Source organism: Psammomys obesus, unplaced genomic scaffold (genome assembly GCF_907164565.1).
Source record: "Psammomys obesus unplaced genomic scaffold, mPsaObe1.curated_primary_1811, whole genome shotgun sequence".
NCBI classification, from domain to species: Eukaryota; Metazoa; Chordata; class Mammalia; order Rodentia; family Muridae; genus Psammomys; species Psammomys obesus.
The window spans coordinates 13,834,675-13,851,832 of NW_026596131.1; the positions used below are offsets into that span (position 1 = coordinate 13,834,675).

At 52.8% G+C, this 17,158-nt stretch overlaps 1 protein-coding gene across 2 annotated transcripts in view; it reads right to left on the minus strand.

Annotated features, from left to right (window-relative positions):
- The window catches only part of Rbfox3 (RNA binding fox-1 homolog 3), a 401,184-nt gene that overhangs the window by 296,291 nt on the left and 87,735 nt on the right, over nucleotides 1–17,158 (minus strand). For both annotated transcript variants that reach the window (XM_055592148.1, XM_055592149.1), the window contains exon 2: nucleotides 8,929–9,058. The gene's annotated coding sequence lies outside the window, so the exon portion shown is untranslated. The remainder of the gene's footprint in view (nucleotides 1–8,928; nucleotides 9,059–17,158) is intronic.

Genomic DNA, 17,158 nt, shown 5'->3' on the forward strand with positions numbered 1-17,158 from the left:
CCCCCCCACCGCCATCCCCACCACCACCGCCATCCCCCCCCACCATCCCTCCCACCGCCATCCCCACCACTGCTACAGCCACCAGCACAGTTCATGTGTTGGGCACTTGGTCCCCAGTGAGGCAATGCTGAGAAGTGGTGAGATCTTTAAGAGGTGGGTTATCCTGGGGAATCCTGTTTACTGGGGTGCTGACCTCATAAAAGATTAGGGTAGCTCTCCCGTGACCCTGAGTCACGTCTTATCAGTGGGAGCTGTTATAGCAGAACCCTTCTCCCCTCTGCCTTCCTGTCTGGACATGTGGTCTCTCCCTCCTGGAAATGCGTCTGCCACTGTGGTCTCTGCCAGAAGGCCCTCATCAGAGCCAAGCTGATGCCAGCCATTCTCTTGAACCTCCACGACTTAATATACCTCTTTGCTTTATAAAGCAGTCTGTCCTCACGTATTTAGCTATAGAAACAGAAAACAGACTAGTGCACTATTCTCAAGTGCAGTATTCAGTCACTGGGCCAGTATCCACGATCCAGAGGTGGACCCTGGTGCTTGGACCTCACCTTGAGCCGTCCAGCACGCATGTTCTGAGTATCAGTTGCTGAGAACTGAGGCGGGGGTCCATGGAAAGGCCCAGTGCTCACAGCCGGCCTGTGGCCCTGTTCTATCAGAGTTGTGATGGCTGATGTGGTGACGACACCCACAAACACTCGAGACAAGCTGGGCTGCACTTCTCCAGCCTCTGCACGGTCTGAGGGGCTCTGGGCACAGGAATGCCCCCCTGGAGTGTCAGGAGCATCCTATTTGATCCTTGTTGAACTTGGTTCAGCTTTGATTGCTCTCAGGTCCTGCCTGGGTGGTGACATCCAATTGACACCCAGAGGTAATTGCAGGAGGCCACGCCCTGCAAGCTTCCTGCACTTCCAGCCTTAACTCAGCAGCAGCCATTGGTGTAAGGTCAAGGATGGAGCAGTCTGTCCCAGCAGAAGGCAGGGTGACCCTCTCTCTTTTGTTTCCTCTTATACTACACACATGAAGGAGCGCACACACACACGCACACACATGCACACATATGTATATGCACAATATACACATTTGCACACACAACGCACACAAACACACACACATACAGAATCACAAATACAAACATATACACACACATTCAGCTCAAGCCAAGCTTGTGTTGTCCCTTCCTCTTTCTTTCTTGGGTGCGTGCCAGCCCTCAGGTGTCTTTGAAAGCTCTAGTCCTGAACCACTTGGTGGAAACTTGCAAACCATAACAGATGTCTTTCTCCCAATTGTTTCAAGCTCCCACTGACCCTCCCCCTCTGCATGGAGTCACCACTGTCCGTCTATGGTCTGCAGTGTCTGTGCGTAAGGACAGGATGGAGACTCTACACAGCCAGACTCGGGGACCTCAGCTGGGTTTCTGAGAGTCACGCCAGCAAGCCCGGTGTCTGACTTGACACAGAGAGGGGAGCTTCAGGGCTTCCAATGATGAGACATTTGACCCCAGAATCAGGGTGGCAGACATACCCACAAAGAACCATTCTTGCATCTCTGTTCATGGCTTGTCTTTTGGGCCACAACTTCTGCCCATAGTTGCTGTGGGACAGGGCTGCCCAGGCCCTGTGTGCGGCTTGGTGTTGACTCTAAGGCTGATGTACCAAGATTCTTGCTCCGCCACTTCCCTGGGCAGTGGTTCTCCCTGAGGCTATGGCCCTCGTCCCCAGGGAGTTCATCCGCCCAAGAGAAAGTGGGACACATAGGCAGAAAGAGGACTGAGACCAGTGTCCCCAAGGATACCTGACTCTCCTGTGACCTGAGCATGTAAACCTGGATGCAGCTCAGAGCTGCATCTCCTCCAGTCTCCTCTGTCCTTTCTCCCAAAGACATCTGCTCCATCTCTTAGAGTCCTCACTCTCCTCCACTATTCAAGTCCTGAGCCCCAGGGCCTCCACTTGGCCTTCCCTACCCTCCACCTCTGGCCTCCGTATCTGCAGGGCCTGCTAACTCCCAGCATTCATCCGTCCATTCAAACACCCACTTTCACTTTCTCCCCATCCAGGGTCACTTCCCCCTCTCTCCCTCTCCCCCTTATTCAGAACTGCTACCCAACTTCCTCCAAGCCACTCTCTTCAGGCCTTTCTGAGCCCCTGCATGACCCGGATTGCTCTCTCCTTGCCTCAGGAAATGTGTTTGGAGTCATGTTGCGAACAGCCTGTCATTAGATTAAGGTCTCACTATTTCACTCTTAACTGGCTCTCAAGATGGTTTTCCAGGGCTAGACAGACAACTCACCAGAAAAAAAAAAAAAAAAAAAAAATGTTTGTTGAGCAGATGAGGACTAGAATTCAGATCCATAGAACCTCATAAAAGCCAGGCAGTTCTGACAGTCTCCCAGAATCCCAGCACTCAGGAGGCAGAGATAGGGCAGCCCTGGGGCAAGCTGGCTGCCCATTTGCATGCAAACACAGAACTATGCATGCACACACACAACAAATGCATAACTGGCTGAAAGAAAAGAGAGGTATAATTTTCCACCATGATATGATGGGATGTGGAGGAGGTGTGGCCAGGCTCTCTCAGCCAATTAGTACCAACTATCACTGCTTCCTCTCTGTCTGACCAGGACCTCCTGGGTCTTGGGGTTCTCAAGATTTCCCTAGTGGTTGAAATGTGTCTCTCAAATTCTTTTTTCCCTTATTTTATTTATCATTATTTATTACAATTTATTCACTTTGTATCCTGGATATAGCTCCCCCCCCCCCATCCCTCCCCTAGTGCTCTGATAGGGGAGGTCCTCCTCCCCTACTATCTGACCCTAGTCTATTAGGTCTCATCAGAATTGTCTGCATCCTCTTTCTCTGTGGCCTAGTTAGGCCACCTTGTCAGGGAGAGGTGATCAAAGAGCTAGCCACTGAGTCCATGTCAGAGACAGCCCCTGCTCCCTTTACTAAGGAACCCACATGGAGACTGAGCTCCCAATGCTCCCAACATCTGAGCAGAGGCCTAGGTCCTCTCCATGCATGGTCCTTGGTTGATTCATCAGTCTCTGCAGGACCCCCTGAGCCTAGATTTTTTGGCTCTGTTGGTCTCTTTGTGGGGTTCCTGTCCCCTCCTCTCAAATTATTATGTTGAAATTTATTCTCCAGCACCTGTATTAATGGGGTGGGGCCTTTGGGAAGGAATTAGGGTTAGTTGAAGTCATACGGATGACCCCAGAATGCCACGAGAGACTCTTCAAGAAGAGATAGATCCAAGCTTCAATGCTTGCTTGGTCTTGCCTGCCACAATGCCCGCAAGGCCTCCCAGTTTCTGGCACCATGTTGTTAGACTCCCCACTCCAGAACTGTATGGAATAGCTATTTTCTTTATAAGTAGCCTGGTGTCAGGTATTCAATTACAGCTCATGTCACTCCATCTTTGTCTTGTGGCCTGCCTCGTCCTCCTTACTTTCTTTTCTCTGTCTTCAAACAGGAGAGAGGCAGCCGCAAGCCACACACACTGAAGCCTCAGTATGGGAGCTCAGAAGGGCCCTGGGCATTGCTCCAGCAACTCCCGCAGTTTCTGAGCTCCAGGACAGAGCAAGAATAAATAGCTTCTGTTTAACTACTGCCACCTCAACCCCCCCCCGGCCCCCCCCCCCCCGGCTGCGCCCCACCTCCCGCTGCGCCCCACCCCCGGCTGCACCCCCCACCCCACCCCCGGCTGCAGTGCTCTGCTGCAGCCTCAGGACAGTAAGACCCGGCCCAAACACAACCAGCCAACCTTCCTTCCACAGTGGCACCTTGATGTTCTGGGATCCACCCAAAGGGCTGGCTGTCGCACCGTGCCTCCCATCATAAGGGCTAGCGGCACCCAGAGATGCCTTTCCCACTCCGGGGTGGGAAGCTGCATTTGGAGCAGCCTAATAGTTACTAATGCTTTAACACCCCAGCGACTAATGTGTTCTAATTGGACAACTTCGCCTAGGAGTCAAGACCTGAGGGACTCTCCGGCATCCTCCATGACCCTCCCAGCCCCTTCCTAGCTCCACTGCAGAGCTCAAGGGCCACCAAGAAAAAAGTATTGACCTGGTCCTCTGCTCTTTAAAAAGGGTCACACCAATGCCAACGAGTGGTTTTATCCTTCAGCTAACAAATGCAAGGCAAAGAGGACAAAGAAGATGCTGAAGGCAGATGGAAGAAGATATTACAAATGCCACCAAGGCCTGTGACATCTGTCTAGAGACCAGCAGGCAGCTCCTGGAGCAGACCCAACACCAGTCACTTAGGGAACATCCCAAAGCCTAGAAGATTCCAGACACAGCTTCTCCAAGAGAAGACAGCATCTCTGGATCCCTCTCACCTCCCCTGACACCTCTCGGATGTTATGTGAATGTGAGCCTCCCAGGACTACAGGGAAAGGCAGATGGCAATGAGGCCAAGCATGGAGCTGGGCTAGCAGGATTGGAGAAGAAGGCATGGGGAAGCTTAAGGTGGAGGAAATCCTCCAGCAGGAGTGGAGAGGAAGGCAGAGGAAGAGGAGGAGGGAAAGAAGGAGGAGGAAGGAAAAGCAGAGGCAGAAGGGAAGGAAGGAGGTAAAGATGGAGGAGGAATAGGGAGAATGGAGGAAGAGGAAGAGGGAAAGTCAGGAGGAGGCGGCAGGGAGGTAGAAGAGGAGACACAACCATGGGTGTCTAGGTCCCTGGGGAGAGCACAGTCAATTTCCCCTGAGCCCATTCCGGTGGTAAACATCTCCAGAGGAGGAGTTGAGAGGCTGAGCTCCACACTGCTGAGACTTCTCCAAGCACATTTTATCAACAACCACCGGTGCTCTTAGGCAATGCCCTAATTAAGCCATCAGGAACTAGAGGAAGACCAGCTGAGCACAGGAGTCCTGCCTTGGAAGCCCTGTGCGGATCGGATGGGCTCCACTCCTTCTGCCTGGTAGCAACAGAATGGGGCAGGCTCTGGACAGACAGACAGGAAGGTTTATCTCTACATGGCTTCTGATAAGTCCGGGTAAAGGCATGATCATGCTCCTCCCCACACTCGGAGGCCTCATGCTGGTGCACAGAAGCGGGGGGAGGGTGATTCAGATTCAGGCAGCCTGTGCTACAGCTCAGCCCAAAGTGTCGGCATCCCCGTGATGGATTCTGGTTTAACAGCTTTTAAAAACAAGCAGAGGAGAGCCAGGCATGATGGATGAGCGCAGGAAACACGCTCATTCGGAGATGATTTATGGGATGTTGCCTGTTGTGCTCATGGGATGCGGCTTGAGGGTGGGAGCCTTGGAGATGGATGTCTTCCAACGCTGAGCACTTGTAGGGTGCCAGGAGCTCAATGGCAAACATGTATGCACTACCCCAGCCTGCAGAGCCCTAGCCTCAGCTGCCTGCTGTTCCGTACGAGGGGCACAGGAGGCAGGTGGGAGACTTGGTTTACCCCTTGGCTCCCAAACATGAGCAATTCTCACCTCTCAAAAATATCTGGAGAAGGAACAGCTGGCCACAACCCCTGGTTCCTCCAAGTAATACTAATAGTTCATGCAAGTATGGCTGGAAGGATCTGAGAGTGTGGGGACAGCAGAAAGGAGGAGAAGGAAGAAGGCTGGCACAAAAGAGCAGTGGCCCTGTGATGCCCCTGTGCCAGTGGGTGACAGACGTCTCCTTCCAGTGTGTATGACGGAGCACCGCCACAGCCTGGCCACCGCAGCACCTCATTCTGTGGTAGATTAATGTCCACCCATGTTTTTAATGAAGGCTTAGAACTGGCTGCACATTAAGATCCAAACTGACTCCATATTGAAAGAAGTGAGCTTTTAAATAAGACCTAACAACAAGGTCCTTACTAAAGCACAAGAAATACACAGGCCAGGGTCAAAGGCAGGAGGAAATCATCTCTTCTGTCAGCCTCCCTTGAGCAAGGACACTTTGACAGTGATGGAGATCACACTAAGTGGCCAGCGTGTCAAAGCCTTTCCTGGAACTGTGACCCGGGTCTGTTTAGGCCGTAGGCACCAGCAGGCTCTTCTGGCCCAGGTTCTTCATCTCTGACCTTAAAACCACTCTTAGGAGATGTTCTCCTCCAAGGAGTCAGAGCAAGGTCTTCCCACATCCCTGAGGTGGGTTTGACGTTGCTGGGCATCATTCTGTGGTGGGGGGAATGTGTGCAGGGGTCAGCAGTCTGACATGCCTGACCTCCTTCAGAGGCCTGCCATCTGCCCTCCCAGAGCTGATAAAGACGGGCAGACTATCAAGGCCACATACAGGTGGCTGGAACATACATCAGCGCTGTGCACACTCAGAGGATGGGCTTCCCGTGAGTCTACACGCCCCTTGCCTTCACCCAATAGGAAGGACAAGACCTCGACAGTCTCAACACATCAGAGCTACCTTCTAAACCCACAGGGGTCGGAATGTGAGTGTGCTAGACAAAGCAGCTCTGTGCAATGCTCCAGGCACTTGCGCCCTGGACTTTCCAGGTCTATCCTGGGGACCAGCTGGGCTTTGTGCATTCAGCTTTAATGACCCCAAAGAGGTACTTTGCTAGGGACACTGGCTCTCCAATGCACAGGAAGGTAAATCTGGGTCAGCTGTCCTCACCCAGGGCTAGAGTCAGGAGTTCCAGCATTCAGAAACATGACTAAAGGGATTGCCTGTGGCTGGCTACAAAACACAGCTTCCCTGAGGCTCTGGGGAGTCCCAGGCCATGATCTCAGAATGACAGAGTAACTGAGGGCCTCCCAGCATGGCTTAGGCTCACTGAACAGGGCCATCTCAGTCATAACAGGACAAGAGTCAGCTTAAACTTGGCCCAGAATCCACCTCTAGTCTAGTCCCAGCCCAGGTTGCTGCTCAAGAACAGTAGGGCCCTATAGCACCCCTCAGCTGACCCCCACTTCAAGCTGGACCTCCCTGCCTTCATCTTCTACAGAAGTTAACACTGTTTTCCTCTCATTGGACTTGAGTCACAGGGAAGTCCTGTGGGGCACATGAACACATAGCCGGGGGGGAGGGGGAGAGGAACCAGCCTGGAGCTAGAGTGAGGCTGAGATGTGTCCAAACCCCCCAAATCTCAGTCTTCACCCTGGCAGGAGTAAGGGCTGCTCCCTCCCTGCTCTGGGCCTGCATGCCTAGAACAGGTGCATGTAGTCTTGCAACCCTCGCCTCCACAATTCTTGAGGAAGTCACGTAGTCTGGTGACCAGATTTCAGGTTTCCTCATAAGGACATGTCTAGCTAGCACCTGGAATTCCTCTCCCTGCAAACGAAGCTTTCCCAGTACCTCAGCCCAGCCAATGGTATACACTGACCCCAAAACCCCTACCCACCTCCCCAAGGTATACATAGCCCTTATTCCCCCCAGTAGAGAGAGCTGTGTCACTGACAGGGCTGTGTCACTGGAAGAGCTGCCTTGGGGACACCCCTCCCCACCCCCACCCCCACTGCCTGCCAAACTGGGATCCTTAAGACCCACCTGCCCAGCTAAGCTTCAGTCCTTAGAACCCAGCATCTGTATGTGCCTGGATGTCCCATGGGAAGGAAGCAGACCATGGGCCAAGGAACGACAGAGTCCCGACTCAGCCCTTTAGGGGATTCTGTTGGTTTTAACAGAAGAACGCACACCCCACCCCTAAACATCTGACCCCAGCCCGGGACACTGGGTTTCATTTTCTCTCTATCTACATCCCACACAGCCATTCAACCCTAACCCTGGCCTTACATGCCCATCTTCTAGATGCCTCAGCACATCCCTCCGTGGGGGCATTGGCAAGACTCATTTACCGTGCCTGACCTCATGAGCACGGCTGTTCACCTACACATCATGCTGTCGCTCCTTCACCTCATGACCACATGCTCACTCAGTACAACTGTCCAGCAACAGCCCGGAGAAGATCCAAACTCCAACACCCAAGCACAGTGCTTACTGGAGCTCATCGCTTTCACACACAATGCAGAGACAGTCACGTGATCAAGGGTCGGGCTGCCGAATGATGAACGCAGAGCAGGCTGCAGACTGAGGAGCCTGGTGCGAGAAGGAAAGGGGCTGGGAGTGTGTCATCGGCTCATCATGAGAGGACAGTGAGCTTGCCTCTGGAGAGGTCAACACCACAAAGAATTCTTCCCTACAGAGTCTGAAATGGGCTCTGGGGAAGCCGCCCACTGGCCTATGTGCAGAGGCCATCGTTGGGGAGCAGAGAGGTGGCGCTTGTCACCGGGCTCTTTCCTCAGAACCTACATGGTGGGGCTGGCCTAGATATTATCCTCTGACGTCCACAGGCTTGAAGTATTTCCTAACTGGTGAACATGCAGATGGGCCAGGAGGGTGGAGCTCCCTAACTCCCCATTGAGGAAGCAGGGAAGCAGGGAACCCAGGGTCCTCCCAGCCCACACAGGCCTGGGTGTGCCCTCAGCCCCGTTAATAGCATGGAAAGTGAGTGAAGTCTTGTGGGCTGTGTCTGCAACCTCTAAGTGTAACAACGACTCTGGTGTCAGATGTGACCTGTTGCCCAAGCCTGAGGGACAGGGGATTACCATCGCCTCACCAGCAAGACGGAGGCTTGCTGCTGCTGGTTGGGCTTCAGGGCAATGATGGTACGGAGAGTTGGATCGCAGCCTTGGCCACCTGCACGCTGCGCACTAACAACCTGGCAGCACCGGACCACACAGCTTGCCTCCAGTCCTCTCCAAACCAAATCCCCCAAGCCATGCCAACGAATGCCACGAGTGCCGGGACCCAGAGAACAAAGTCAACCCCTGGCTTTCCTGAGGACCGGGGGACTCTCTTTGTCTTAAGCAGCTCGGAAGCCATGAAGACCCAATGACCTGTGAACATGCATGGGACTCCGGGCCACTGCCCCGCAATGCCTTCTTAAGGTGCAGCAGCTGCATCAAAGCGGTTCTCTCTGCAAACTCAAACTCCAAGGCAGGCTCGGGAGAGTAGTGTGGCCTTACCTGCTGGAGCGCTGTCTACTCTCCTGTAGCGGGCCCTCACAGGACCCGACGAAGCCTCCTCGGTATGGAGTGTGCCCAGAGAGACACAGGAGCACGACAGGTGTTAGGTTCTCACGGGGAGCTTTTCAACCTGAAGGGAGAGGAAAGAGAGTGAGAAACAAAAGTGAAGACTGCCTTGGAAATAATCACTCCCCTGCAACATAAAACAGATGCTGGCATGAAACCAAAGAGAAGGGGGCAGTAGCCAGGAGCGTGCCACCAGGGAGTGGAGCCACGGTGGTCGCTGCTTCCCATCCACACAGCACACAGGCTCTGCCTGACCCCGGGGAGGAACCGGCTCTAGACGCATCATTAGCACAACCCTGCCTGGCACCTACCCCAGCCGTCCGGCCACCTGCCTGGGGACTGCCCTCTCTGGCTGCCCACTTCCTTTGACTTCCCATGACACTGGTCCCCCAGCAGGCCGTCCCTCATCTTCTCCCATGTCTCCCCAGCCTCACTTGCAGTCTCCTCTGGCTCATGGTCTAACGCACGCCCACTCCACAGACACCTTGCCCCTCTCTTTCAGTGAGAATGGTCAGATGGTGTGCCCACTGTGGCCATGACCCTCCAGGAGCAGTCAGTTGGAAGGAGCATCCAACATTGCTCTATAGATGAGCACAGTGATCTCAGCCTTTGGGAGCTCAAGGGTCACAGGATTTCAGGTACCCTGAGAAAGCGGACCGGATGGCAGCCACAGAGCTAAGGTGTGATGGTAAACCTCCCGCTGCCTATAGGACCCCCGAGATCCGGAAGACTCCTGCCACCCTCCCTCACCCCTGCAGCCTCCAAAAGTACCCTGTATACACAGGCAACCCCTCCCAAGCCCCAGGCCACATCTCTCACCACTGTCACTCAGGTGCGTGCCTCCCTTTGTAACTCTGAAGCTTCCTCCCCCAGCCCAACCCCAAAAACTCTGCACGTAGCACTTTTCCAGTAAAAGCAGCCGGGGCCAGATACTTGATAAAAATCTTCACCATCCCACCCCCGTCCAGGCCGTGCCCCACAAAAGCCTCAGTCTGCTTTGTTTTCTTCTCCCCGAGATGAGTTGGAGATAACTGGGCAGCCTGGCCTCCACCGTGGAGGTGTGTTTTCCTCACCCTGCAACAGGAAGCAGCACCCATCACCCACTGCACAGGACAGCACAGAACGGCACAGGCTGGAGGCCTGAGGCCACCATGCCTACCGCACCCTGTGCAGCCACGCAGCCCAGCTATGGTCGGCTATGGCGTTGCTACTCTGTGCTCCGGCAACCCCCACCACAATGTCAGAGGAGTGGCAGACTGAAGCAAGAGAGGAGCCAGGCTGAGTGACGGAACAGAGGTGGTGCCCAGCCTCTCTGGGCTCCGGGGTCAAGGCCACAGGCTGCCATTCCTACTGTTGTCAGCAAAAGGGTCTCATCTGTGGGGGCGGGAACGAAGTCTTCCTCAGAAGCACAGTTATTGTGTCCCACTGTGTGCCAAGTGTGCCTCACTGTGTGCAGAGGGCAGTACCCTGTTCCCAAGTCTCAGTCGGGCAAACTCATACTCCAGCTGAGGAATGTGCAGGGCGTGTCTAACCCTGACCCACTAGGGGTGGATTGTTAGTGTCCTCAGCTTCCTCCTCTCTGCCAGCTGCAGAGGGGCAAGTGAAGAGCTCTACGTCCCTATGGAGGCCCTTGCACACACACACACATACACACACACACACACACACACACACGCACACACACATGCACACGAACATAGGCTACACCTTTAACTCCAAGTTCCTGAGGTCATTGAAGTATGAAGGGTTATAGGGTTATAGTTGGCCACTGTTTGCAAAGAAAAGGACCCCATATACACACCCATTCTACCTGGGAAGCAAAAGCCATCACACCCCAAAACTTTGTAACACTCTCAACAACTCCTGTGGAGAAGGGCCCCGTACTAAAGCCTGTGGCAGACTTTCCAAAATCCCCCAAAGAGGAAGCTACACATGGCTGGCTGGGCTGGGACATCACTAACTTCTTAGAGATTAAATATCACTGGAGAAAGTAGCTTTATTTATAAATTCAAGATGAGAAGCAGAAAGTACCGTGTGTGTGTGTGTGTGTGTGTGTGTGTGTGTAGCATCAGTGAGGGACTTCTTTACTCCAGGATTGAAGGCAGGAGGATCAAAAGTTCAAGGTCATCCTTTGCTACACAGAAAGTCCAAGGCCAGCCTGGGCTACATCTCTCTCTCTCTTCTCTCTCTCTATCTCTCTCTCTCACACACACACACACACACACACACACACACACACGTACAGCACACACACACACATACAGCACACAGACTCAGGACCCCAGGAGAGTTTAAAATGGCTCTCACACCCAGGGAGCACAACCGTCTGCGCCTCTAGCCCAGAGGAAAGTGAGACACAGCATGCCACAGTTCAGTAGTAAAGATTACAGGAAATATGCAATATTCTGGGAAAATGAGCCTCTTCTCCCTCCTCTCCCCTCCCCTTTCCCTCCCCCTCCCATTTTTAAATCGTTCTTGCAAACTGGCTTCACCCTTCACTCCCCTCACGCCTTATGAATCCTGTCTCCGGGTTTCATTATTCAGGCATGTGGTGGGAGTCTGACAGAGCTACCGTGGCTGCACTTCTTTTTTTAATGCCAGCCTGTTTTAATAATACAGTGTACCTTTTGGTTTGGTGAAATGTGACATTATTTCAGGCACCCAGCGGCAATGGGAAGGGCCTTATGTAATTTATGTGTTCTCCGCGCTGTGTTTAACACTCCCGAAGCGAAGGGCTATAATTTGGGAAGCGATTCTCCCCAAGGTCAGGGAAACAGTTTGTGGAGGGAAGGCTGGTGGCTGCCTGACCTGAGCTCAGCCTGCGAGCCCAGGAGCCAGCAGCAGCAGGAGCCTGCTCCTTAAATCATAAGTGGTCCCAATTAAACACACACACACACACACACACACACACACACACACACACGGAAACTCAGCTATGACACGAGTCACCAGTTTTCTGGGGCTTAAGTGGTTTTAATGAAGTGAAGATGCCAGGGTCACAGCCAGAGTATTTGGGAGAGTTTCTGGCTCCTATCACCAAAGCAGCCCAGGCGCTCATCTTTTGAATTTATCTTTCATTTTGTTTGTGCAAGGGAGGGGGGACTGTGGGCATACGCATGTGGAAAGTGTGTGCTTATGCGTGCACGTACATGCATGGATGGCAGAAGTTCATGACAGGCCTGTGCATATGTGTGCACATGTGTGTATGGATGCCAGAAGTTGATGGCAGCTGTGCTACTCACTCATTATTTTCTCAGGCTGAACCTGGAGTAAACCTGGGGTATACCAGCTGGTCAGTGAGCCCTAGGAAATCTGTCTCCCCAACACAGCCAGGGCGGAGGGTCCAGGCAATTACCACTGTGCCCAGCTTTTTGTGTGGGTGCTGGGCATCTAAAAACCACATCACCTACTGGACTCCTCCACCCATCCCCCAGGGCCCCGTTTTGCAATGACAGTGAGTGAGCCTAACATGGGAGACTGGTTCTGCCTTAGGCACACCAAGGAAGTGCTGATCACCTAGCACACATGTTCTGACCCTTCCAGAAAGCATGAGTCCCTCCTATGCTAGGGACAAAGGAACACCACAAGGACATGGCCCCAAGAAGCTTGCTGTAGAGACACAACAGCCAGCCAGCTGCCACGGTGGAGGTGGACAAGTCCTGAGAAGAAGAGATCTTCCTTTGTACCATGTCCCACTCAGGCCCTGGCATACGACAAGTGCTGGATCAAAACATCTGAGCAACTGAGGAAATAAAATGTCGATGAGAGATACGGGGAAACCACCACGCTCATGGGGGGACAGTGTTCTGGCTTCTCAGAGAGAGCTGGTGACAGACCCCAGAGGGGGATGGGGAAGGAGGAGGAGAAGGAAGAGGAAGCAGAGTGAGAGGAGGAGGAGGAAGAGAACAAGGAGTAAAAGGAAGAGGAGGAGGAAGTGGAATGAGAGAAGGAGGAAGGGGGGAGGAGTAAAAAGAGGAGGAGGAGAAGGAGATAGGAATCAGGGCAGAGGAAAAGACAGCAGGTGCCAAATGAGAAGCCGCAGGGAAATGTCTTCTGGGAACAGAGATGGAGGACACTGGTGTTGAGACGGGGCTGTCTACGTGAAGTCAGGACTCAGATCATGAGGTGCCTTCAATGCCACACCAAGGACTTTCTGAAGTGGCTTGGAGAATTTTTAAGTGGGAAGCTATGCAGATTCGTGTCTTAGGAGTGCATCCTGGTGTCCAGGAGGACCCTGTAGACGCGTGAAAACAAGTCAGGAATCTCAATTGACTGCTACAGGAGATCAAATGAGACATGTAGTCTTGCTGAACGGCAATGTGGAAACCAGGGGATATGGCCTGCAGTGTTTAGAAACCAGCACCACGTGCGGTTGGTACAAAGGGCAACATAAACCATTCCATAGCTTCTCCGTAGAGTTGGATATCCTTTTCCAATGAAAGGGGGCCTCAGGATGTCAGGGAAGGTTATCCTGGGAAGGGTTCATTGTGTAGAAATTTCTTCAGAATAAAACCTTTCATCTTGTAGTTCTAAGGATCATCCGAGATGACACTCCTGCAGGGAAGCTCCTAAAGCTCATGAAGCAAGTAATTCAATTGCTTCAGGAAGTCCCTGAAACTGAGCAGAATCACTACGCCCCCCCCCCCCCACCCAAGCATATATAAGCAGTAAATCCCGCTGAGAGACACTTTTATGCTACCTGGGCCAAATAAAAGAAGCAGAGCTCAGCCCAGTTCCCTGTAAAAGACTCAGACTATCGAAACTGCCAGAAAGAAATCCTCTCTAACCTGCTGAGCTGTCTTCAGTTTGTGTACTGTGCTTCAGATCTCCAGCTTCCCTGAGCGTCACCCTCACTGGGGTAGGCTTTGGCGACTCCGTTCTGTTCCAGTACGGAACCACTCACCCGTACTTCTGTAAAAACTGTAATACAACTCCTTGGCTTTTCAAGTTGGTCTTGGTGATACCCATATGGTCTGTTGCTGGTTTCCTATCTAGGGTGAGCAGACACTTCTTCAGGTCTCTCGTAGGAATGTGCACCACAGCAGGACTTCAGTTACCTCTAGGACCTTTCCTATGCTAAAAAGAGCATATATCCAGCACTAAGTGGACTGAGGCAGGAGGACAGTATGCTCCAGGCCAACCTGGTGGTATAGAAATCCTGTTTTTTGTTTCTGTTTTTGTTTTTTGTTTAAAGGTTAGTATATTTCAAGGCTTGTGAGGCTTTTGAGGGAGCTAAAGCCTAAGGCTTAGGGGAGAGACCTCCCTACTCTGGCGTCTATGGTAACCAGGATGGCTCTTGTGAGCCCATTTCCCTACCCTTGCCCCCCTTACCCCCCCACCCCCAACCCCAGCTGGGTCATCTGTGGGAACAAAGGATACTACAAGTGAGGCACACCCAAGCTCAGGTTACCGAGCTTGGTAACCTGACAACGTGACCTGTCTTGATCTCAAAGGGACCCTTTTCAGCTCTACTTAGAGGAGGCTGGGAATCCTTTGCTGTGAACGGTGTAGGAATTAGCATGTTAATTGCAGGCTGCTTCCAGACACCTCCAGCCCGGGCTCTCTGGCAGTGGGAAGCCTTTGAGATACTTTGAGCCTTTTTTTAAAACAGAAGCTAAGCTGTTTGCAGGTTCTGGAGCCCCAGAACCTGTTGTTTGAAGGAGTGCGGGTAGCCTGTCAGAGTGATAGTTAACTAACAGTTTATAGAAAACACAAATGCTGGCTGAAGCTGCAGGTGCAGGAGCAGCCAGCCAGAAGGTGGGAGGAGTGGAGATGGCAGAGGTGACATGGGGTCACAGCTGCCGCTCTCCAAGAGGTAGTGGGAAGGGGAAATCTTGCACAGAGGAACATGAAGCCTCAATGGAAAGAGAGTAAGACAGAGAAATATCAGAATCCCAGGACAAGGGCGTTTCCAGAGGAGGGCCCCAGCTGCTGCACAGGTTAGAGCAACAGCCAGGCACGCTCTCACCTCTTTATCAGCTGCCGGCCCTTCTCATCTCTCAGACTTTTCCATACAGGTCTCCCCTGACAACTAAGGCCAAGCTATCCCTCCCCACGTTTCTTGCTCTCTGCTATTGTGTTTCAGTGTGCTGCATCACTCCTTGGTCTGCAAGGGCTGGGGAGTTTGGTACTGCAAACAGTAGCTGATATAGGCTAGATTCTCAATGTTATGGGAGGGATCAATGGACTGATGGATCAAAGGATGGTGGGTGGATAAATGGGTGTATGTGCGAGGTGATCAATGAGGAACACATCAATGGTTGGGTGGGTGGATCAATCGATCATCTATTCACAGGATGGCTAGATAGATCAATGGTTTGATATATAGATGGATGGGCAGACAGATTGACGGCTAGATGGATAACCAGATCAATAGATCTATGGATTAATACAAAGACTAAAACCTTAAACTTCACCTAGCAGCCCAGGTCACCTGGTGGACAAGCCATTTCTCTACTTGACCATCACTATTCTCTCTTTCTCTGTCACACACACACACACACACACACACAGAAAGGGAGAGAGAGAGAGAGAGAGAGAGAGAGAGAGAGAGAGAGGCTTAGCTGAGAGAGCAGTGGATGTGGGGATGGGGAGGAAACCCCTAAAGTTGAACCTGATAGGCTCTGTGCTAAAAACAGGCAAGAGCCTGTGGGAAACGGAGGCAACCCCCTACCTCTGTCAGGAATTCAGCAAACACAGACAGCCTGTGCTCAGCTGTACAGGCAGCAGGAAGGAGGAGTGAATCCTGTGTGGCCCTCAGCAGTGCAGGGTCAGGTGGAGAGGCGGGCAGCCAATGACACGGCAGAACATACAGTCTGCAGAGGAAGGCTGGGAGGCCAATGTGCCCTGCCGCTTGGAAGAGCAGGACTTCTCTACCACACAGCTGGTGCTGTGTTCACCTTTGCAGAGCACCTCAGCCAGGCTGGTGAATGCAGCCTCACACACATGCACGCATTTGGTAGACATCAGAGAAAGTGGCCGGATGGAGTGGAACAGCTTACTGAATGAAGGCACATCAGAGGTGTGAGGATGCTCATCCAGGTGGCCTGCCTGAGCCAAGGAGATCCCCAGAGAGCTGACCACCTCACTACAGAACCCCAACCAGAAGGCCCAATCGGCTAATGAGGGCACAAGCCCCACCCTGCCTGTGGAAAGCCATCTTGGGCCAGAAGCAGGATCAAAGCCTACCTATGGGCACTTAGAGAAGGATCATGGTCAGGGAGCCATTCAGGTGCCCAGCTGAGCCAGAAGTAAGTGACTAGGCAGGGCAGGGGGAGAGGCTGGGACTGGGGAGACCCACCCTCCTTCCGAGCCTGTAAGCAGTTTTATTCTGAGATGTGGAGAATTCCGTGTTCCTAACGTGAATCCCAGGCGTGGTTACCAGCACCACATGTCCTCTGCACCTACCCAGGGCTGCTGTGCCTCCTTGTCTTCTGTCAAGCTCTGTCTACCCTGCCACAGCTTCAGAGCCAGAGATGAGGGATTTAGTTGGTCTTATTCTTGGGGACAGAAAGTGGGGCACAGGACATGGGGGTGAGTGGCAGTCCCAGGCCAGGAGAGAGGCACAGAGAGTCTGGACACAGCAACAGGAGACAGAAGGAGATGGCAGGAAGGGCTTGACAGTCAGAGGGTAAAGGGGACAAGGAGATGGGGAAGAAAACACAAGAGGGCACAGGCATAGGAAGAATGGAATTTGGGGTACAGAAAGGTGAGAGAGGAGCACATGAGTAGGGGTACCCGGGAGTGAAGATGCAAGGAGGCCATGAGACGCCGGTGGTGGAGGAGGCAGGGAATAAGGTACGGCCTGAGGATGAGAAGGAGCATGCTGGAAAGTGTGTGGTGCTGGGGTTAGAGGCATGGGGCAGGAGGCCCAACCTACAGAGCCTCCCAGGGAGAGGCAGATTGTGGGGACCCCATAGTTAGGCAAGGCAGAAGCTTGTTTCCACTCATCTCTGGCTATGGGGAGAATGTAGCATGCAGGCACACTACACACAGCCTGCTTTGAGGTGTGGTAACTGGAAGCGATGGCCACCCTAACAGAGTCTGAACCTTCAAAGAAGAAAAAAAAAAAAAAAACAAATACAAATAAAACTGCGAATAGGTTCAAGGGAGTCCTCATGGCTGGTGACTAATGAGAAGGGCCCCAGGGAGTTCAAAGTCCAGT